The sequence below is a fragment of the Hemicordylus capensis genome, chromosome 1 (genome assembly GCF_027244095.1).
Source record: "Hemicordylus capensis ecotype Gifberg chromosome 1, rHemCap1.1.pri, whole genome shotgun sequence".
NCBI lineage: Eukaryota > Metazoa > Chordata > Lepidosauria > Squamata > Cordylidae > Hemicordylus > Hemicordylus capensis.
In genome coordinates this window covers 330,347,979-330,371,566 of record NC_069657.1, presented here as the reverse complement: position 1 = coordinate 330,371,566, position 23,588 = coordinate 330,347,979, and the positions used below count along the sequence as shown (strand labels likewise).

Sequence of the window (23,588 nt, the reverse complement as noted above, 5' to 3'; positions counted from 1 at the left end):
CATTTCCCATGTCCATCACATCAGCAGCCAGGGAAAGAACTAGGAAATGTTTTAATTAGCAGAGCAAGGATGTCTCCAGAGGTGTGGCGTAGATGAGCAAGTCCTCCCCAAGAAAAATGGCTTGCCCCCCTCCCACCAGCCCCCATTTCTGTTTCTGAACTTTATGTGGGACTCAGCTTGCCCATCCATAAATGCACTCTGCCCCTTCTGTGTCTCCCCTCAAAAACCTTTCTGGTGCTGCCACTGTAGCAGAGCAAGTTAAGAGAATTCCACCAAAGACAGAGAAAATGTGACAGTGGAGTAGTTCCTATGGTGCCTTTAGGCCTACTGAGAAATTACCATTCCTGAAGTCATTGAATATGTGGAAGAGGAAATGAGAGTGCGCCATATAGTGGGATACATATCCCACTAGATGTCCACTGATACTGGTCCCGGACACCCACACATTCAGTGTTTCTCTGCACAGAGCAGCACTGAATCTGAGGACAGTTCCTCCATGCTATTCAGAACTCTGGTCAGCCATATGAGCCATTCTGTTCATTTAGGCCCCATTAGTTTTCATAACAAAAGGTGGGTGTGGGGTGCAGGGGTATAGGAAGGTTGAAGGCGGCCCCCTTGCCACTGCCCTCGTGCTTCCACTTCTGACTTTGCACACACCCCCTGCTGTCTTTTTGTCCCACCCCACCACTGCCTGCAGCTGCCTGCCTCTCGGAGCGGGTGATGGGTGGTGCTTCCATGTTGCCATGCTGGTCACACCCCTTGCAACCAAGAGGTAGGAGATAAAGGAAGCACTCAACTAGCCAACAAACCACTCACTGTATGGGAGAAGAGTGGGCAGTAGGCAGCGCATACGTACACTGATGCCAGCCACACTCTCCCTGCCTCAACATGCTTCTGATGCCGGTGCAGGGGCATGGCCAGCACTGCAGCATGGAAGCACCACCTGTCACCCATAGCTTGCTGCTTTTCTGCCCTACAAGGAAACCCCCTCCACCCCACTTTGCTAGGAAAATGAATAGGGCAATGAAAGGGGATTTTCCTGGAAAATATGCAATTTTAATAAATAAATGATGAAACAAACTAACTAACCCTAACAACAACAAAAAATGGAATACTGAACCGAAAAAAAATATTGCACATTCCTAAAGTTAATGTTTCCAAACCACTAGGACAGTCCATCTCTTCTTTCTTACCCAAGAAAGGCAAAGTTCAAGCACACAAGTGGTCAGTCTCAAACTTTAAAAGATTCTGCCCACAATGTCAAACATGATAGTATTTGTGTGTTTAGTCAATACTAAGTATCACTACTTTGGGTAGAGAAATCCTTAGAATTGTGAACAACCAAGTACAAAATAGTACATACCAGCATAAAGGCTCTGAAAGGTTGTGCGGCACGACTAGTTTCTTTGGGAAATTGATATATGAAACTCCCTTCCCATCTGCATTTGACATGACCACTTCCCTTGCCACTAGCAATTGAGCAGACCACATTCTTTACCACATCTCAACCAGTATTTCAGTGGAAAAACTGTGGTCATTATTTATATGGCAATGTAAAACAAGGGGAGGCTCTAATACACTTTTAGTGCAATTTATCAGCTGGATACTAAAAGTGATGTGTGTATAAATGAGCAGTGAGATTACCAGTGAGCATGCCAAGAACCACTTCCTTAATACAGCATTCATGTATTTGAACTTTGGCTTTACTTTGGTTCAAATTATGGCTGTACTCCAGAGCAATGACTCCATAAAGCTCAGCTCCACTCCAGCCCTATTTACTTGGAAGTAAGGCTAGTTGCTTTCAGTGGAGTCTACTTTTAAGTAACATTCCATACAGGGACTGTGAAATAATGATTGCCAGTGGCGGGGGGGAGGGTGAACTGCCAGTTTAAGATCAGACTATCTCATTTTGGTGCAAGCTCTACAAAGCTGGGAAATTGGAACCTAAGGCTGATGCCTTAACAAGCTTGCCATGTGATCAGTAATGTTGTGTAATGTCACAAATTGTGCTCACTTACAACTTGCCCTCCATGCAGCCGCACTTTTTCTTGGTCTGGGAATTGTGGGGATTGTGAGCTAGGAATTCTGGTATTAGCTGAGTATGTGAATAGGCAGCTGAGAGTAGAAAATGTTTGTGTGTGTTTTTAAGGTGTAATTATAGTGGCCCACTCCACTGGAGTCAATGGGACCTCCTTATCACAAATGTCCAGTGGAGTTCTCCTGTCAGCATTCTGAAGGGTGGGGATGGGTGGCAGGAGAGATGAGATAGGCAACCTAGAAAGTTCATGGAAGGGACAAGATTCAAAAGTTCGGATCTGCAGCTCAGTTCGTTAGCCATTGTTATTAATGGAAGTTTTGAGTAAATTGTTTTGATGCTGCTTTAAGCATCTTGTCTAGTTGTACCTTCAGGGAGACAAAAAACAAAACAAAAACAAAGTAAAGAGCCAAGAATTAATCTAACTAGCTGGGCCAGGCACAGAGCATCTGTGCCTCCGGCTGGCCCACCCACCACTACTGCCAGCCGGCCAGACGGCCCGCTTCCTCTCCCCCCCACCCAGCCCACTTCTTGCCCCCACCCTGCAGTTTTTGGCTGGTGGGCCAGCCAGAAAGCCGGCCCACCACTTCCTCCCACCCACTCCTGGTAGTAGCTCCTGGTAGTAGCCCCCTCCTCCCGTTGGCTGGGCTGGGCCGGGCCAGCCCGCCTCCTCCTCCTCCTCCTCCTGGTGGCTGGGCCGGCCCGCTGCCACCTTCTGCTCCCACTGGCCAGGCCAGCTCAGCCCACCACCACTGCCTTCGGCTGACTGGCTGCCACCGCCATTGTCTCCCTGTCCCCGTCGCTATCCCCCAGGCAGCTGCTCGAAAACTCTCGTGAGAGCAGCCACGCGTGGAATTAGCGATAGGTACGTTTAGAAGAATTATATAGAGAGATTTTTAGTCTTTTCAGCACCAACACTGATGGAAGTATAGCCATTTAAACAGATACTTACTTCGGTGATGTCATTTCAACCAGAAAGTAATTTAACACATTCTTCTTAGCTACAGTGAAGCACTTGGCCACAAAAGTAAGGAAATATGCCACAAAGGGAAGACATGTGTCAAATGACAAAGCACTACTATTACATAATAATTTTTCTGTTTAAACCTCATTATAACAAAAACCTGTCTACCTTCTCCAGGAGAAAGCATACTGCGATAGTATCAGCACGAGAAATATATAAATTTAAACTAGAGGGGAGTTAGGGAGTATGAACTGAATTCAGACACTGAGAATTTGCTCTTTTTTTCCAAAACAAACTCTAACCAAACAGGAGTTGAAACCTGATATTCATAGCATATGTGTATTTGAACTCTATTAAACCAAGCTGGTCCTTCAGAACACTAAATGGGTTTCTGGGCAATAGCTACAAAGAGAACAGAGCTCAAATTTAACTGTGAATCATCAAGTCTTATAAACATTCTCATCGTCCCACCCCAGAATTCAAGATTATCATATTTTCAGTATAACACAAGAAAATGAAAAACAAAACAAGTATTTTAAAATTAATTTTAAAAAGAGACAATAAAACAGCTTTCTGCATTATTGTGCAGATGAGTTTGGAAGTACCATTCAGAAGAATGAGTTCAATCATTTCTCCAGATGAAAAAAAAATCTATTTTACCTGTTGCTCTAGCACTAGCAAAGATTCATGGATATCCCATCCTTGTGTAATGTAAAAAAGAGCAAAGTATTGCACTGGTTCATATATATACATAATATAAAGGCCATTGTGTCTGAGGATGATGGGAGTTGTAGTCTAACAACTTGTGGGGATGCATGTTTGAGAACCCCCATCTTAGCAGAAGCGAGTGCTGCTGTGAGTGGAAATTGCTGGCCCTTAAATACTTGCAACTCCACTTAAATTAAATGTGGTTACTTCACATTTATGCCAGTATTGGAGAATAAAGTATCAGATGCATAATCCACTCTAATTTTTTAGGCTGCAGACTGCTTGTTTTGTATGACATTCCTGTGAATGAAATGATGTTTGGTAATTATTACACTGCATGTTGTCCTTTGTAAAATGTAGTTCTCAGGTGCATGAGCAAGTTGCACCAGTTGTACACACTGGCTTACCAAGTAGCATAGTGATCATGTGGACTAAACAAGAAGTACAGAATTGTTAATGGTATACAACTTATTTAAAAATGAACCAATACCTTGTTAACTTTAACAATGAGCAGATATGTGGTTCATAGAGGTGTATGAGGTCTAGAGCCCTGATACTATACCAGTTTGTCTAGAATAAAATTCTACTGAAATGTGCTTCGGATTGTTTTCCTCAGTTAGTTAGCAATCCTCCAAGCACTGCAGCTGCACAATTCCTCTTCATTTAAATGGGGCTAGAAGAGAACTCTCTCTGTACAAGGCTAACAAAATTGAATGCAAACTATGCATCCGCAGTGTTTTGGAGACTGTAGCCCTTTGGTTGTAATCCTGTAGCATTTATGCATGTAAGCACACAATAGAATTTAGTGGGGTGTATATGTAAAAAACTTCACAGTATTTATTTTTATTTATTAATTATATTTTATATCCCGCTCTTCCTCCAAGGAGCCCAGAGAGGTGTACTACATACTTGAGTTTCTCCTCACAACAACCCTGTAAAGTAGGTGAGGCTGAGAGAGAAGTGACTGGCCCAGAGTCACCCAGCAAGTATCATGGCTGAATGGGGATTTGAACTCAGGTCTCCCTAGTCCAGCACTCTAACCACTATACCACGTGTTATCTGATAGGACTGAGAAATCCTGCTGTACTACCAAACATACTCATTGTAATCACTAAATGTTTAGTGGGAGAACCTGTCCTGAAAAAGCAGGATATTAATATTTTAAACAAGCAAATAAATATGATGGGAGTTCCTTCTTATTTAAAGAATAAATCCCTCGCAAAACCATAATAAACACTTAGACCAGATAGCTCAGAGCAAATGGAACAGGTTTTAGACAGCTGTCACAATGCAGTCTTATGGACGCTTTTATTGTAATGAAACTCATTAAGGATATTAATAGAAAATATAATTTGTCACATTTCAGAAAGTTAAATGGAAACAAAAGGCTTTTTAACCTTGCAGGTAATCTAATCAGTCAAGCTTCCCTTGTTGCACTTACTCTTCACACTTGAAGTAAATATTTCCATGGAGTTTTTATATATCTTGCTGTATTTGGAATAAAAAGCTTAAAGAACATGGAATGGCAATATGTTGATGCAGTCTCCTAGTGCTTAAATTCTGTGTGCTGGCATAATCCTAGAAGGATGTTTGAGATAATGAATATACCACCTGTAAATATCCCAGGGTAATGAAAGATGAAGGGTAATAAACTCTCTAGAGAAGGGAATCATCCTACAGATAGTTCATGACAAACATTTCTTTCCGAGATGCATTCGAGCAGAGAAAATAAAACATGTCTTTTCAGATATGCATTAGGAATATAAGTGATCTCTGATCTCCTGTCCAGAAGCACAGAAAGAAACATGTCATTGTGGTTTTTAATCTGACTAGAACTGACAGAGGACTCTACTATGATGTATGTAGCTCAAAAATCAGAGCTAATAAAACAGGCATATCCCACCTCACAATCCTTCAGCCTGTACTTTCTCCATTTGGGGAGGTATGGCTTTTGGATGCATTTATTTACATCCAAGAGGTCTGTATGGCCTTGCTTTGAGAGCCTCATTAGCATTAGGAAGCCCCTAATCCTGACAGCTATGCCTCACCCACCCTGATTCCATAGCCTATCCATTCCAAACTGGCATACTTAATGCTCACACACACATCCTGCCAAAATACTTTCCCATCATAGCCAACCGGCCAGCCAACCCAGGGGTAGAGCATCTTAGGCTTGGCTCCCTCCATTGTTCATTCACCCATAACACACCAAATAATAATTAGCTAGTACTTGCACAGTGCTTGTCCAAAGCATTTCACATGTGCTTTCAAACAGCCCTGTATGATAATCAAATATTATTAACCCTATATTGTAGCTGGGGAGGTGAGATTGAGGGGAATAGCTTGCACCTACTACATTCATGGCGGAGGTGAGACTTGAATCAGAGACATTCTGATTTGCAGCTCAGTCTCTTAGCTACTACACTACCGAAGTCCTCACATCCTCAGCTGCATCATCAGAGCATTGGAAGCTGCCTTATACCAAGTCAGACCATTGGTCTATCTAGCTCAGTATTGTCTTCACAGACCGTCAGCGACTTCTCCAAGGTCACAGGCAGGAGTCTCTCTCTCAGCCCTATCTTGGAGATACCAGGGAGGAAACGTGGAACCTTCTGCATGCAAGCATGCAGGTGCTCTTCCCAGAGCAGCCCCATCACCTAAGGGGAATATCTTACAGTGCTCACACATGTCTCCCTCAAATGCCAAGGGCACAATTCATGCTTGCTACCACAAGACCTCCCACTGCTGCTCAGATCTCAGGCCTGTTACTTAGCACTTCATGGCGCTCTGGGCCTAGACCATTAAGCTCAGTCTCTGCCCATCAGAGACAGACAACCCGCTGTTTCCAAGCAACAGAAGCACACACACACACAGAGCGAAGTGCTAGTGAGAAGGAAAGGCCTTTCCAGCTGCTGCGGTTGCAAAAACTGCTCTAGCCAGATTCCTCGTATCGCCCAGCTGCCACACCAGCACACACTTGAAGTGTTCCTGAAATGAGGTTGCTGAGAGAGCACATCACAGTTCTGAGTAACAGGGAATGCAGTATTAGCTGTTTAATAAACTGCAAAGAGGACAAAGATGGCACCCAGAATTAGGAGGCCATACAATAAATAGGGTGTTCAAACTAGAGAGGGATCCCATAACAACTGAACTCTATTCCAAACCCCTGCATTAAGAGAGAACATGCTATAAATAAAGTATGCTTGATGTGTCTACCCAGCCTTGCATTCAAAGCCTGCAAGCAAAGATGTGCCATTATTTCCATGGGCTACTTGTTTCATTACCCTAGGGGTCATATTTAAGAAGAATCTTTTCCTAATGCTTATCAGCATTCCTGCAAGTAGTTTTAAGAAAGATCAATATTTCTCTCTCCCTTTTCTAACTTATTTTAACCTGCCCTGCCCCTTATTTTTCTTTTCTTTACACTAGACATAGGGTTAGATTCTTCACTGTTCAAATGTATATATGTATTGACTTTTAAAGCCTGTTTCTTCAAGGTATCAAAACTGCATTTTTCCTCAAATATATCAGTCATTTATAACTCCCACTAAAGCTCCTGGCACAGTGGAAATCAGACATCAACAAATCAGATCGTGGCTTAAAATTTCAGAATTTTGCTCAGTAAATGTCACCTAACGTTGCATTCAGCAGATAACTAATTATACATTGATAAGCTGGCGATGCAATACACATATTTAAGGTGACTCCAATTACTCCTTTAAGACCTTCAAATTTACTACGTAGAAGCAGATGAAAACAGCAGGTGATCCACAGAAGAGAGAGGAACAACACTGAGGCTGGCATTTGACGCTGAAATGTAGGTTTGTATTTAACATGCTTTTAACAATATTTTTAAGAATGTTTTTACAAGGTATTACCTGTTTTTACGTAGTAAATTTGAAGGTCTTAAAGTAGTACTTGGGAGATAACTAACTGAATAATATTTCTATTAATAGTCCTTATTAAAGCTGATTTTCCCCCTAGGGTAACATCTAATTAAATAGCTTGGTAGTATTTACTATATTTATTAGTTAAAAATATATATCACAAAATACCCTAGAAATCCTTTTCATTTTTTAACTGAATAGACATCCTGCAGATCATATCCTTATGTCTACCTGTCATGGTAATTCTTTTGGTAGAGTTGCTCTTTCTCTTATTATTAGTTTCCATCAAAGAAGCATCAAGTGTAAAGTCATATTAGCTATAACACATCTGGTAGAAGCTTTGCTTCAATCCCTGCTGGATTTTTAAACACCATGAAAGCTCATGATGGGCAGGGACTTTGTTATATAATCAGAAGCAGCCTCATAGAGGGGCATCTGTACACCAGCACTGCCAGGTGTTTGTGTCTTTTCCAAAAGCTATGTGAGCTGGCCAAGACTACCAAATATTTTAATGCCTGATATTTTAACAGTATAAATTAATGTGCTGGCATTTTCTGCTATGGGCTCCCCACTCCCCTTCAGGCAATATCTCAAAAATTCTGTAACATGTTTTAAATACATTTAACTCTCAGACAATTATTTCTCCCCTCTCATAAGAGTGCATTGTAGATTACGTGTTGTTGCTGCTTGCTCTGTTAAGCATGAATTAATACACCAGGGGATCTGTACTTTATTCATGCTATTCTGTCAACCCTCTTTACAAGGAAACAGTACTGGAAAGGTGCATTACCTTCTATTGCCAAGCTTAGAAATAGAAAGCCAATCCTCTCTTAACTAGCCTCTTCTAAAGTACTCAGTTAATTCTGGGCTTTGTTATATCCTACGTCCTCTAATACAGGTAGCACTTCGTTTTATACCAGATACATGCTCCTCTATTCAGGCCATAATTAGGACAGTGGCAGTCAGGGGCAGAGGGGAGGCTGCATTATGAAGGAGACAATTGAATTTATCTTATTTGCATGTACGTTGCTGAAACCTAAGTGTTATCAGATGTCTTGTGCAGCAGGGCAGTTGTAATCATAGCCTCATGTAGCTGCCTTTTGAGCAACCACCACTATAGCCACCATCTTTTTTTAAAAAATGTGCCCTACACCTCAGACTTTACCTGAAGTTTAAGAAAAGCAGTACTGTTGCAGGATAAATCCCACCCCCACTCCACAAAAACACACAATTTATTCCAGTGCCAGGTAAAGTTCCCCCTCCTTCACCTCTGTATGATACATTTCTGTTAAAACAACAGGAGCAAGGGCTGACATCCTAATAGTGTGCCTATATATATATATATATATATATATATATATATATATATATATATATATAAACAAAGCAAGCATGCAGCACCAGTCTTCCCGCATCAGACATGTGGGTGATCTCGCCACTCTGCCCTTGATCTGGAGGTGTTCTCTGAAAGCAGACATGTGTCCCTGAGGGTAACGTAGCCTTCAGGGATGTCTTTCTGTAGGTCAAAGGAGCTCTTCTGGAGCAAGGGGGAAGTGGTGAAAATTGCTGCACTTTTGTGCAACAGAGCCTGAGCTTTGGAAGTAGGGAGGCTGGAGCGGCACATGTGCTTTTGTTAGAAGCATGCAGACACGTTAGTCGGGATGCTGGCCAGTGTCTTTAAAGCAACAAAAACTCTACATGCCACAGTTTATGTGAGTCAAATCCTAGTCTACAGTCTGACAAATATATGGGTAAAATTGTTATTTTTAGGAGTACAACCAACAGAAGGGGGAGGGTCCTTTACCCTTTCTGTAAATATAGAACTTAAACATCCCTTGCAAACTCTACTCAATCTCATCTTTTTGAGAGGGATTTCAACTGTATTTATTGGTTAGGGGTGTGTGTGTGTGTGTGTGTGTGTGTGTGTGTGTGTGTGTGTGTGTGTTACTGTATTCCCCCCCCCATTATTGCTTGATTTATTTTATGGATTTGTTTTTCCCCATTGTGATGCTGCATCTTATTCCAGTCACCCATAGAAAGGCAATATGAATATAGCACCCTCCCACTTATTTTATGAGATCACAGAAAAAATGTGATGTTGTGTGCCTTCCTCAAAAATACAGCAGCAGAATAAAAAGAAACGATAGAACATGGATATTTAGTATTTATTATTAATAGGACAATAAAGGAATTAAAGACAATGACCTGAATGAATGACTGATCAACACTAAGACTGTACATTGCTGCCTTTCAGAAGAACTTACATTATTAACCATTTTTAACAACTCTGCAACAGCACTTACAATATAAGCAGGCCCAATTGCCATAAGACTATTATCTGGAAAATGCAGACACAACATACAGTTTCCTTTTCATAGTACTTCAGAATTATTTGGTCAAGTACTAATACATTTTATAGAGCTCCCTAAGGCAAGTATTGTTAAAGCTGTCATTAAAGACCTCCAAAAACCTTGACTGTGCAATTCAACATGTTTCTAAATCCTCTTATCCCTTAACCTAACAAATCCCACTGTTGTTAAATCTGATGTTTCATATATCTGATACTACACATAGCTTGTGAGAAAAGGGAGAGAGCCCAGCACAGACATCAGACATCAGTGAAATGGAATAAAAACAAAAGAGATATATCTAGTGTGCAATGCAAGGAAGTAAAGTTGTAGGACTTACTCATTTTAAACAAACATGTGATCTGGAGCATGCACATGACTTTCTACACTATGCCTCATAGCATGGTCTGCGTATTTATTGCTTTTAATCAGGCTTTTGTTACTGAGCACTGCAGGTAGGATAGATCATAACTATAAAATAAATATTTATTTATTGGTATTTGAAAGTGCATGACACCTGCCACCAACTGCCATTCCGTTGTGGCATGTGAGTGCTATGCACAGGGATAAGAAGTGAGCTGAACAAAGCAGCAGATGCCCTGGGTTATTTTAAATAATTTAATCATGTGACTAATTGGTCTCTGCTGGGTTTCTGTGGTAACTGCTTCCTAAGTGATGATGGCAATTGTGTTAAATGTAGCTTGGAAACCGGCACGTAGGGTGTAGTGCCTTCAAGAGAGCAGAGGGAATCCATACAGCTGAGCTTGGTAGGTCCTCCTGCTGAGGCATCGATTATCAAACATCAAAATGTTTACAGCTGTGTCTGTACAGCTCTCTCAACTTCCAGTAAATTGGATTTTGCATAAGCTTCATAAATTGTGGGCAAAAGAAATGGTTCTGTCATATTATGCATCTGTTTATTTGAACTTCGGGTACAGCTAAAAGGTATGCATTCACAGCAAATATCTATTGAGATACAGTGGCCAGCATTTGCACTGCTGTTCAAATCAAGCTCAGGCTAGTTCGCTATTTAGTCCTGCACAATATAAGCTAGAGCACATTATTTATATTTCTTGTCCAAGTAACCAGTGACATAATCAGAGCCCTGCACTGTGCCTTCCTTGGCATTTCCACTCTATTTGCCCCAGAACATCTCTTCAAACTTTTCCTGAATGGGGAGGGAGGGAGAAAGGGAGATTCATCAGTGATGGGTGACTGGTGGTGGTAGATGGTTCCTCCAACTCTCCCCCTGCAGTGATGGTAGGCCAGCCGCAGCATCTCTTCCTCCTCCTTACTGTGTTCCACCCCAATTACTGAGATGAAGGGTGGGAGAAGCTGCCACCGAGTCTCTCAGTGGCAGCTTCTCCATCCCTCTCACTCTGCAAATGGGATCCCTTCCAAGGGGCCTTTGCATCATTACATCATGATATTTCTACCATCCCTAGAAACAAGTCCCTTTGCTAAGCAAGTGGATAAAAGAAGGCAGCACTGGGTAGCACAAGAGATCTCCTCCTCTTCCTGGCATTCTCCATTTGGGGCTTGGGTTTCAGAGGTCGACTTTGGACCCTTGGCTAGGAACCAACTTAGCTGACAACTGATGCCACTTCTACAAGAGACACTCATTTTTATCAATTTCTTCTAGGATTCCCTCCTTCCTCAATACATCATGGCTGCAATTCTATGCATACGTACTTGCAAGTAATGCCTATTGCACACAATGGAACTGATTTCTGCACAGACATGAACAGAGCAGTTCAGCATTCACATCTTTCTTAAACTGGACTATCTTTGCTCCTTTCCTACCTCTATTAGGTATAGGACTTTTCTGTATGCATGTGTGGTCTCTGTGGAAAGACTCAAAAGACTTCAAATGAACCATTCTGGAGGGCTCTGAGCCCCTTTGCAGATTAGATACAGCATTACTATGAGTACTTGCCAAATGCAAAGTTGTCAAATGTCACCAAGCTCCTGTACTTTTAGGGATACAGTTCTCTGCACAATTACTTGGAAGGAACTAACTAGTCCCACTAAAGTATGGATAGGATTAAACTACACCAGTTTATATGCAAGGAGGACTCAGTCAGGTTTTGTTTATCCTGTTCTAAGGCTGCATCAATCAAGAATATGTGCAAATGACACTCAGAAATAAAATATAAAATGTTTTAAAACATTTAAAATTTGTAATTGCTCTTATATTCACAGGCTTTTTGGGGGGAAACACTTCAGTTCATAAACTTTTAAAAATATGCCTTGTAACCTTTTTGAAGTAACAAACATAATGAGAAGGCTTTTCATGATTGATTGATTATGATGAACTGAGTCAGAACAATAAATTAAAGCTGATTCAAAAGGATCGCTCTTTCAAAACTGGAATGCATCTGACAACTGAATTCACTTGCAGATGTTGCTTTAAATATGAAATCTTTCAATATATTTTTACCAGTGACATTAACAAATGTATTAGGCAGAAAAACAGCAACATATAATCAACACTTTAATTTGCATCATTAATGTGTAGAGTTCTAATGAGCCACTAACACATAAAGGTCACTCCGGAGAGGTGTGCAGCCGAGGAAGCATAGGCCCGAGTGGAATGGGCCTAATGGAGGAGGGTTCAGTAGTGGTTATTGCAACATCCTTTTAAAAACACTCCTTCTGAAGCAAGCTTCAGCAGCAGAGCGCACATCTATGGGGTAGTGAAGGGAAGTTCCGAGGACCAGGTAGATGCCTTGTAGATATCCATGAAGGTCACTCCGGAGAGGTGTGCAGCTGAGGAAGTGTAGATCCGAGTGAAATGGGCCTTGATGGCTTCCAGTGGGGTTTTGTTCTGGAGTCTATAGGTGAGCAGGATCAGCTCGACCAGCCACCTTGACAATCGTTGTCTAGATACATAGGAGCCCTTGGCAGAGCCTTTGTAGGCTATGAAGAGGTATGTGGAGGACCTGAAGTCCTTTGCGTGCACCATGTAGAATGAAAGTGCTCTGTGTACATCGAGCCACTGATATTGTCTGAGGTCTCTAGCGGCTTTATATCCCATCTAAAGTATATGAAGCAATGGCTAGATATAACCCAAACAAGAGTAACAACTAGTTTACACAAGAGCAGCAAAAGTCATGGGTTTTAAAATTGCATCCACTGGAATGAATACTTCCACTGTCATTGTATTTGTTTTACAGAAGTCCTTCATGCTGAATATACCAATACTGAAGCCTTAGTACTGAATTTCCTCCAAATTCACTTGAAAGTGCCAGTGTTGAAAGAAATAAAAAGGAACAAAACCAAAACATGCCTAAACTCTATTACTTAAAACAATAACAATGAAAGTTGCCCATCGTGCTGTGCTCTCAAGTACAGAACCATCTGCCACACAGCTACAGCAACATCTTGTACAATGCAAGTGGAGCAAAGTTAGACAGGTCCAACGCAGTTTTTATCTATCTATCTATCTATCTATCTATCTATCTATCTATCTATCTATCTATCTATCATATTTATATACTGCCTGACATGTGCATCTCTAGGTAGTGCACACAATTTAAAACACAACAAATCTAAAACAGAGTAAAAACAATTAAGACAATTTCACAGAATAAATAAAAAAGTTAAAACAATTTCATGGGATAAAACCAATTACCGGTAAACAGTTTTAAAGATTAATTTCAGTTAAAAGCCTCAGAAAACAGGTGTGTCTTGAAAGTCCTCCTAAAAGCAATCAGAGATGGAAATGTTCTTATTTTGACAGGCAGTGCAATCGACAGAGAAGGCCCAGCCCTGAGTTGCCACCAAACGAACCGGCAGCAATTGTAACCAGACCTCCACAGATGATCTTAATAGGCGGCAGGGTTCATAACAAAGAAGGCGGTCTCTTAAGTACCCTAAATCTAAGCCATTCAGTGCTTTATAGGTAATAATCAGCACTTTCTATTTCACTCGGTAGCCAGTGCAGTTCTTTCAGAATTGGTGTTATATAGTCCCTTCGGGTGTCCCAGAGACCAGCCTGGCTGCCGCATTCTGTACCAACTGTACTTTCCTGACTACATACAAAGGCAGCCCCACGTAGAGTGCATTACAGTAGTCAGGTCTGGAGGTTACCAGTTGTCACTAAACTCAGAGGAAAACTCCTGACACTAACACAAGGCTGAAAAAGCATTATGAGGCCAAGACCATTAAGGGTCAAACTACACATTCTCTCAATTGTGTGCTTAAGAGGCCTGCTTAAAGATAGCAACACCTCTTCTTTCATTTTTTTTTTAAGCCATAGAGAGGAGAAGTTATTGCTTTTACCTCAAGCTTTTTCTGCAGGAGGAAAACAGTGCAATGGGTAATATTTAACCTCCCCAAATGCCATAATCCCAATCAGGATTGTGCCCCTGATTTTAAAAGTGTTTCTTGCATTATTCCAGTTTTGCACAAGCAATAACCAGGGATTTTTTGTTGTTGTTAAAGAGGGGGAGTGGGGTACGTGAGGAGATCCTTTGGAGTGACAAAACAAGGGAACTGGTTGTAGGGTAGGGGAGTGAAAGGGAATCCTGTGGTGAGCCAGGAAGGGGGAAAGACAGGAATTGGTGCGGCTCCAAACAAACTATCTAATCTATCTATCTATCTATCTATCTATCTATCTATCTATCTAATTTGTACACCACCCCAAAGTCTCATATCTGGGTGCTTAACAGTAACATAAAACAAATTAAAACATACACAAAACTTCAAACAATTTAAACAATTTAAAAGCCAAAAACAGATTAATACCTAAAACTTAGAAAGCTGAGAAAGCTTGGGTGAAGAGGTGGGTTTTCAAATGCTTCTCCCCCCCCCAGAAATAAATAGATAGATAGATAGATAGATAGATAGATAGATAGATAGATAATAGGAGGGAGGAGTCGGAGGGAAGGTGAGCACTCCTCCAGTGAGGGCTGTGGGATTGCACAGAACAGAAGTAAATGAATCATGATTCAGTTCAATGGGCTTCCTTTTAAGTAAGTGACTGTTCTCTCTCCCTGCCCTTTGCCTTGTGGTAAGCAAGTGGGATTGCACAGAAGTAAATGATTTAATAATAATAATAATAATAATAATAATAATTATTATTATTATTATTATTATTATTATTATTATTATTATTAATTCAATTTCTATACCGCCCTTCCAAAAATGGCTCAGGGCGGTTTACAAAGAGAAATAACAAACAAATAAGATGGCTCCCTGTCCCCAAAGGGATCACATTCTAAAAAGAAACATAAGACACACAACAGCAACAGTCACTGGAAGTACTGTGCTGGGGGTGGATAGGGTCAGTTACTCTCCCCCTGATAAACAAAGAGAATCACCACATTAAAAGGTGCCTCTTTGCCCAGTTAGCAGGGGATAGCTTTAGTTTAGTTCAATGGGCTTCCTCTTCAGTGAAATTGTATGAGAAAGGGTTGGATTCAGAAATCTGCTCAGCTGCACTAGTATGAGTCTCTGGCCAAAGTAGCAAATTAAAACTGGACTGCACAAAAGAACCCTGGTGGAAAAATAATAACTAGCTTAACCTGTGCAGAGCATCTGCATGCTAATACTTGATTGTTCCCCTCACCCGCTGCCACAGCCCCCCTCACCTGAGATCTCTCCACCCTCACCGGAGCCGTACTCCTACTCCTCCTCCTTCATCCCATTGCTTCCATCCCCCTGACCCTTCCAGGTCACTCCTCCATCCCTTTACTCCATTCCTCTCACCCCTTTTGGTCGTGGCTGCAGCATTGCTGGTGCCCACTGACCAAGCTGAAGCCCCCTATCTCCAGAGACCTCCCCACCCTCACCTAAGCCCTGCTCCTGCTCTTCCACACAGGAGCAGTAGAGTTTCACTGGGCCCTTCCTCACTGCCGACAACACCATGGAGAGGAGAGCTGGTCTTGTGCTAGCAGGCATGACTTGCTAGCCCTCAGCTAAGCAGCCCTGGTTGCATTTGAATGTAAGACCACATGTGAGCACTGTAAGATATTCCCCTCAGGGGATGGAGAGGGCTGAGAGAGATTCCTGTCTGCAACCTTGGAGAAGCCGCTGCCAGTCTGGGCAGACAATACTGAGCTAGATACACCAATGGTCTGACTCAGTATATGGCAGTTTCCTAAGTTCCTATGGCCGCTCATTCCCCTCAGGCTGCTGACAGGCACAGGCCCATCCCTTGCCTGCCTGCCTCTGCCAATGGCCTCAGCAGCTCGAAAGAGCAGCAGTGGTTGACTGGGCCTTTCCTTGCTGCCAATAGGCGCCACCACGGCTGCTCATTCCCCTCAGGCCACTGACAGGCTTGGGCCCGTCCCTCACCCTCCCTTCTTTTTCTCTTCCCCTCCCTTCTTTTTCTCTTTCCCTCTCCTCCACTTGCTCTTCCCCTCTTTCTTCCCCTCCCTTCTTTTCTTTTCTCACTCTCTCTCTCTCTTCCTGAGTTAACAGAACTTGTTCATCTTGTTTCCTCATCTAATTCATACCACGGCAGCCTCCTTCTCCTGAAGGAGCTCTTTCCTCCCTCATGACACCGCAGACCCCTCCCCACTATCCAGAGAGAGAGAGAGAGAGAGAGAAATTCATCTACAATCAAGAACATCTTCCGACCAGTAACAATTGCATTCCAAGTGTCCTTAATCATCACAGGCTCCTCCTCCCTATCTGCATATGGAATCCCCACTGCCCAGTCACCACGGTGCCACAGGCTCCTCCTCCCTATCTGCATATGGAATCCCCACTACTCAGTCATCATGATGCTTCTGCTCGCGAACTTTCACGAGAGCTGCCACACACAGGATTAGCCATGGGTATACCTTAGAGAATTATATATGGAGAGGATAACAAAATCGCTCTGATCTGCACCACCCCGACTCCCCTCCCCCTCTGTGTTGACAAGCTCAAGTTATATTGGAAGCAAGCGTAGGAGGGAGGGAAGTGTGGGGTTTGGGATTTATGGGGAGGAAAAGAGGGGAAAGCCAAGCTTTTTCCCTGCCTGCTTCTCTCCCCGTGGCAAGGGGGCGGAGGAAGCAAGCACGGACAGCCGGGGTAAAGAACTGTCCATACTGCAACGTGCTGCAATGCATAATCTCCATTGCAAACCTCCATACCATGGAAAACTACAGCTACTTTCCTGCAACACTATTACCACATTATAGGGACATAACGCATCATTAAAATTTGAAACAACACATTGCAAATATGGACGGCACCCTGCTGACAGTGCAGCGAGCGCAATGTCAAAACACTGGCAATATGGAGGGGCACTTATGGGACACGTGGCAGTGTGTAATCTGGAAACCTTGGAGGCCGGCCTCATAAAGATAGAATCTCGTGCCTGGCTATTAATCATTTACTTTTGGTTGAGAGTCCACCTACGCCTGGTGGGCCTAATTCCTCAGTTTCTATTGTTAAACCCACAACCGCAGTGGTGCACTGTAGTTAGTAAAAAGCTTGCTGTTCTAGGAATAGACCCTGAACAACTGCTGGAGTTAGACTTGTCAAATGCTAAAAGAATAGTAAAACAGCGTTTGACAGATATTGAATTGCAAAATAACTGGGCCTCTTTGACAGATTTTTATAAAGGAGTAAGAACTAGATGGGATCTTTCACCAGCAAATTATTTGTCCCATATTACACTCAGCAAATTCCGGTGGGCATTTACAAGGGCAAGAACAAATTCTTTTCCCTCTGCATTATTAGCAGGGAGATACAATGGTGTTCCCCTGGAAGAACGCTACTGCAGATGCGGCAGTGGGGAAATAGAATCTATTAGACATGTGCACGGTCCGGAGCAGTCCGGACCGGCACCGAAGGGGGGCCTTCCTTTTAGGGCGGGGAGGGCTTGCTTACCCCTCCCGCCTCTTTGCCCCCTCCAGCGCCCGTATTTAACAGAATAACGGGGCGCTGGAAACCAGCCGCCCCCCCGCCGCCCCCCCACCGCGAGCAGATCTAGCCCAAAAACTACCGATACCACTGCCGCCGCCGTCGCCCGCCAGCCCTCCCTCCCTCCCAGCCGCCCGCCCGCCTGCCCGAGTCCTGACCCGATGCTTTGTAAATAACGAGAGGAGCTACCGAACAGAGCTCCTCTCGCTAGGAAGTCCTGCAGCATACTGAAGCTTTGCGTGCGCGCGCATGCGTGCGCCTCAGAGGATACCGATCGCCGGAGGCCCAGTCTACCCGCCAGGAAAAGGACGGGTAGACTGGGCCTCCAGCGATCGGAGGCCCGGTCTACCCGGCCCTTTCCCGGCAGGTAGACCGGGCCTCCGGCGATCGGCGTCCTTTGCGGAGCGCGCATGCGCGCAAAGCTTCAGTATGCTGCAGGACTTCCTAGCGAGAGGAGCTCTGTTCGGTAGCTCCTCTTGCTAGGAAGTCCTGCAGCATACTGAAGCTTTGCGTGCGCGCGCGTGCGCGCTCCGCAAAGGACGCCGATCGCCAGAGGCCCGGTCTACCCGCCGGGAAAGGGCCGGGTAGACCGGGCCTCCTCTCGTTATTTACAAAGCATCGGGTCAGGACTCAGGCAGGCGGGCGGGCGGCTGGGAGGGAGGGAGGGCTGGCGGGCGACGGCGGCGGCAGTGGTATCGGTAGTTTTTGGGCTAGATCTGCTCGCGGCGGGGGGGGGGCGGCTGGTTTCCAGCGCCCCGTTATTCTGTTAAATACGGGCGCTGGAGGGGGCAAAGAGGCGGGAGGGATAAGCAAGCCCTCCCGCCCTTAAAGACATACCCCCCACCCGGACCCGGACCAGCCAGGGCCGAACCGGTCCGGCAGTTCGGCCATTCTTTAGAATGGCCGCCGGATCGGTTCGGACACACCCCTAGACTCTATTGAGCATATTCTATTATCCTGTAAAATACATAGGCAATCGAGGGAGCACTTAATTTTACCTCTGGTCTGTAAACAGACAGATCGATCTGCTGAACAACTTGTTAAATTCTTACTCTCTGATGAAAATGTTTTAAATTTTAACTCCGTAGCCAAATTTTGTTATATTGCTTTTAAGATGTATAATGAGAACCTATAGAGTTTTCTATAAATTGTTCTGCTATTTGCATGCATGGATTGTTTGGTCTAGGACCGTAAATAAAATTTGACTTGACTAATCTGGAAACCGCCTTTTTGTTTTTTAGTAGATGCGTTGGAATGGGGCAGAACTTAATGTTTTGCTTTAACAAGGAACAGTCGATTTGGTATTTCTTGTATTATTATTTTATTAACCCTTGACAAACTATTGCAATTTTACTATCAGACCATTTTGAATGTTTTCCTTTTCCTTTTCTATATTCTGAAATCAATTGGCTTCAAAGCAAACCATGAAAAATTAGCTAGAAGGTAAACAATGCCACACACATACACACTTCCAAATATGCAAGGGATCTAATACTCTTGATGGAAGATTCTTACTGACTCCAGTGTATTTTGGATGTGGGCCAAAGTAAGGAAGAAGTAAACAGAACACATTTTTTAAAATCAATTTTCTTTTAGCTTCTGCAGTCATAGGTGTTATTTGTCAAAGTAATAGGTAACAAATTTTCCTCAAGAGGTGTGATTTAAGTTGACAATGTCCCTTTAAGCTTATGAATTTCTCAGCTTAACCATGGCATATTTACTCTCCCTTTTTTACTTTTTATTTGTTCAGAGGTATGTGAACCATCTGTGCCTCTAATATGGTGTTCCTAAATAGCCTCCAGTGTGATTCAATGTTTCTCTTTATCTTTTTTTGTTTAAATCTTACTTTGTTAACCCTTGCTGTATCTGAAACTCTTTAAAATTTCCATCCTTTGTTAGCTCTATGAAAGTCTTTTATCTCGACAGCCATCACACAAGGAACCACAAGACATGGAGGCCCCTCTTGTGAGATCCTAGAGGGCTTAAGGCATTTACATCATCCTGTAGAGTTTTCATGAGATTTGCATCCCTTGATCTTGTAATTTCATTTGAGAAGCTAGTACCCAGGTAAACTGTCTGGCAATAGCACGCATGCACATATGCACGCACACATACACACAAACGTTTCTACTGTGCAGTAGCAAGAAAGCATTTGATGATAGTACAATATACAACTGCACCAACTTCACAATGTATTTCACCTTGAGATAAAGTTGTGCTGACAACAAAAGGAATGGTCTTCTACTTATAATACCTTCCTACTTAACTTTCTGTCTCTTAAAATGTAAGTTACAGCTATCAGTACTCCTTTATGATTCCCATCGTTTTACCAGATCCCATTCACAGTTGATGTAGTGAAATTCATTCTCAGTAACTGGATACACATGCCAATGTGAATATAAGTGTATTCTCTGAACTGGATACTCTTATACCACTATCTGAATTTGGATTAAGCTTCCCTTGTTGGGGGGGGGGGGTCCTATGCTTCAGAAGAAACCTTCAATGATGCTTTTGCATAAACAAACAAAAGATTATAAGTGAAGGAAAAGACCCTTAGCTTCCCTATAGCTTCCCTAATCTCCTAACTTTCTAGAATGGGGGGCTGAAGCTATGAGATGATGTCGAGTTCAGGCCTCAGGCAGCAACATAAGCCAGAGCCTTCTCATCTCACAGATACTGCACTACGCCAGCATAGCAAGATATAAGTCTTAATGAAGTTAGTGGAAGTTATGGGATAAGCATTGGGATCAGGAAAAACCAGCAGTAGTCATGAAATTGTTAACAAGCTCTGCCTTCTAAGTGGATTGCAATTTGTTCAATGGCTATTATAGTCCTAATAATATAGTAGTCCATCACTGTAATATTTGAATATAGGACACTATGAGAGTTTCACCTAATATATAGATTGCATTATTGGTTTGGTTTTTTTTAAATTATAGCCCATGATCAAAAGCTTCTGCATAATCTACCTAATAAAAACACATGATTAACATGAGCTGGAAAGGTTTAATCCACTAAAAGGCGACAGACCAGCCAACTCCCTATCCAACAGCATCAGACAGAAAGATGTTTCCTGGAGATAAGCCAATTGGGAGGGACAGATGTAACAGGGCGTTTCACGATGCGGACTTTTCATAGAGAAAACTTTCTGAAGTTGCAATACCAAGGCTAAAATCAATAGGACTTATTCCTGGGTTCATACTTACACAGGAATAAGTCCTATTGAATTCAGTGGGACTTCTTGAGTACACATTGCATAGGATCAGGTTGTAACACCATCAGTCTAACTGATCTCAATAAGCATAAAGAGTTATTGGAAAGAAAGGGCTTTGCTGAATTAAGCATTGGGAATTGAGACAGGAACTGATATGTAAACCAACAAAGATGTCAGATCACAATGTTTTTCTATAGGCATTAAAAAGAAAACAAGACCATTCACAGTTGCTGCAATCCTGTATTTACAAAGCACATATGGAGCTCTATGCTTGCAGAGTGTCGCATCTTCTTTTTGAGGTTGGTACGGAGAATATTTATTTTATTTTAATTTAATTTATTTACATTTTATTTACATTTTATATAAATTTATTTTATATATTTGGCATGTATCAAGGGAAATCCTGGAGTCCATGTGGAATACTTCTTTTCAGAGAAGAGAATGATCACATCCATTCTGAAATGTCTTTCCCAAGATTTGCAGCATACAGTGAAGTCCATCAATAATTTTCTAACTGAATAAGATGCCTTGGGAAAGTTCTTTAAAATACTCTGACAAAGTGTCCTTAGAAACACACATTTAATACAATATTTCTGTTTTAGTCACTTTGAGAACTAAGCTAATGAATCACTAAGGCCATACACATGACCATGAGAAGGTGGGTGGTGAGGGCAAAGGCAGGGGTGAAATACCTTCCCCCTAGATGATCAAGATCTCTTTGGCATGCCACCAAGTGGCCCACTCAATCCACACTACTCTGAGCAGTGAGGGCCATTGGAGACTGGAAAAATGACTCCCGGACTCCAGGAACCCCCAAATACACCGCCAGTGCAGCATGGTACATTGGGTTATTCTCCAGTAAGTCTAGGTGTCCGGCTCTGCGATTCCTCAGGCTGCCTGCAGCCTGAGGAACATGATCCAGGACTGGGGTAAAAAGCACACTGGTGCCCTTTAACCCAGGTAAATACCCAGGTTAGAAATCTGGGCGGCCGGGGGAGGCAGAGCCGGGATCAGCCTCCATCCCGGTGTTTCACATTAGCAGCCCTGCCCAGGTAGGGCTGCCCAAGCCTGGGTAGGCTTTCTGTTTTTTTATATGCTTTGATTTTTCTGCAGGATATGAATTCTTCTGCAGCATACTATCTTTTCTATATACTATATTTTCTGCAGAATACGAATTTTTCTGCAGCATACTATCTTCCCTGTGAAACCTGACTCAGCAGCTTCACCTATACATCTCAATAAAACCACACACGAAAGATAATGATAAGCATTTTCTTAGCTATGCCACAATGGTGCACTTTCCCCTGCTGCCATCTTGCCATTCTCCCAGCTGTTTTTCTCTCAGCCAGGCTAATTTATGATATTGGAGCCCTGCTGGGAGAACAAGAGTTTGGGGGAAAACAGCCTGTAGAGGTAAGTGCAGTATACAAGTGAGGTTTTTACTACTACCCACCAAAGTCCCCCTATGATTATCTACAACACACCCACTTCCTCCATCAAATATGATGGGGCAGAATCGCATTCAAGAACATGAATTTGCCGCCATCATGTGTAGGATTCTTCTGATCAATTTGTTTGAATCACATGCCCCATTGCTTGAAAGAGATGATCAGATTTTGAAGTCATAATTAGCATATTCACCTCTATATAGCCACTGATGCCAGAATGCAATATGACTGATGTAACACCACACAACTGTTATAATTAAAAGCAAACATGCCTTCTAATTGGACTGGGTACCTGCTAATCATGCAGACAATGGGAGTTTGATTCAAATTTATGGCATTAAATGGCAGCAGATGGACAATAAACTGTCCACTAAGTATACACACACTGATGAGCACTCTGTGCCAGCTACCTCCACTAAGGCCATGTTGGCAACACCAGTCAGTTCTCAAAATGCTGCATTTTGTGTAGAACCGATCACTACTAAGGGAACTTTGATAGTTAGAAAATGATCTGATGTGCCTTTATTGTTCTCTTATTTTACAGATAGCAGATTTACCCTACAAAGTGTGGTCTCCCAGTTAAGTGTGGTCCAATGGCAGAGAAGCTGCATTATTCACCAGCCCTATAATAAAGTTTTCCAGAGGCCTGAGCCTAAGGAGTCAAGAACACATGGGGAGGGGCAGGAGCTATTTTAACCCATTTTCATTATTAACATGGACTTAATCAATTTGAAGCAACTAGTTGAGCCTCCCTGCAGCAACCAATGCAATGGGCAATCAAGGCCAGTTTTCAATTGTCACATCCATCTGCCTGCAGAACATACCTTAGGAAACAAACATTGGGTTGCTCATAACACTTGTGTGGGATGGGGGACATTTGCAGGGGGAAACGGTGTGTGGGAATGGTTAGGCAACCCTTCCCCCTCTGCTTGATTTCTGCAAATGCCGCCCTGGCTCTTTTAGACTGCTCTCCCCTTTGGGCTCTCAGACAAGAGGGGAGAATTGGTGGGCAGGAGAGGCTTAATCCTGCCCATGCCTGCTGATTGCCTGTCTGTCTGTTAATGTTTGCCAGTTTTCCCTTGCCAGGGAAATTATCCACTATTATAAGCCTCAAGGTTCTATTG

At 42.8% G+C, this 23,588-nt stretch overlaps 1 protein-coding gene and 1 long non-coding RNA gene across 5 annotated transcripts in view; one reads left to right on the top strand and one right to left on the bottom strand.

Moving 5' to 3' along the window:
- SOBP (sine oculis binding protein homolog) overlaps positions 1-23,588 on the bottom strand; it is a 232,214-nt gene that overhangs the window by 121,569 nt on the left and 87,057 nt on the right. The gene's annotated exons all lie outside the window — the stretch shown is intronic.
- Positions 7,440-23,114, top strand: LOC128343011 (uncharacterized). The gene is made up of 3 exons (XR_008315313.1): positions 7,440-7,524; positions 21,214-21,315; positions 23,009-23,114. It is a non-coding gene; the product is annotated as an uncharacterized LOC128343011 (long non-coding RNA).